General features: G+C 42.1%; 1 non-coding gene across 1 annotated transcript; it reads right to left on the bottom strand.

Annotated features, from left to right (window-relative positions):
* Positions 1–540: 540 nt before the first annotated feature.
* On the bottom strand, positions 541–732 carry LOC114221757 (U2 spliceosomal RNA). Its single transcript, XR_003611808.1, has one exon. It is a non-coding gene; the product is annotated as a U2 spliceosomal RNA (small nuclear RNA).

Below are 732 nucleotides of genomic sequence, written 5' to 3'. Positions count from 1 at the left end.
GGTATACATTCCTCCAGGGTGGTGAGAAAGTGAATGACTACAATGGCTGAGTAACCAGATCTCGCAGAAATGGATGGAATTAGAAATAATTAAAATCATTTAATTTTATGTATCATAATCTGTTGTGATCAAGTATGAAGTAAAATGGAAAATATAAGTTCAAGGAGAAAAAGGATGATGTAAATTTTCCTATTTTAAAAAAAAGCTTGGGGCACCTGGGTGGCTCAGTTGGTTAAGCACCTGCCTTTGGCTCAGCTTATGATCCTGGAGTCCGAGCCCCCATGTTGGGCTCCCCCCTCAGAGGGGAGTCTGTTTTTCCCTCTGTCCCTCCCCCTGCTTGTGCTCTAATAAATAAAACCTTAAAGAAAAAAAAGGCTTATAGGGTGCCAGGTTGGTTCAGTGGGTACAGCGTGGGACTCTTGATCTTGGGGTTGTCAGTTCAAGCTGCACATTGGGCATAAAGATTAAACAGAAAAAAAAAGTTTGTTTGCATCTTTTATTTTTTTTGAATCTTTCTTTCTTTGTTTTAGCCCCTGGGGGTGTGTGTGCACTGTTTCTGGAGGCACTGCAGTATCAGGAGGTCGATGCAAGGAGTGGCCAGAGCAAGCTCCTAGTCCATCTCCCTGCTCCAAAAATCCACTTTATACACTGTCCTTCGGTAGAGGATGTCGGATATTAAACTGATAAGAACAGAAACTATACTTGATCTTAGCCAGAAGGCCAAGAAGTGAT

Source organism: Eumetopias jubatus, unplaced genomic scaffold (genome assembly GCF_037043125.1).
Source record: "Eumetopias jubatus isolate StellerSeaLion01/CBP00866 unplaced genomic scaffold, mEumJub1_p1.0 scaffold_8, whole genome shotgun sequence".
NCBI lineage: Eukaryota > Metazoa > Chordata > Mammalia > Carnivora > Otariidae > Eumetopias > Eumetopias jubatus.
Note: the sequence above shows the minus strand (reverse complement) of the source record. Positions and strands in the feature narration are given on the sequence as shown.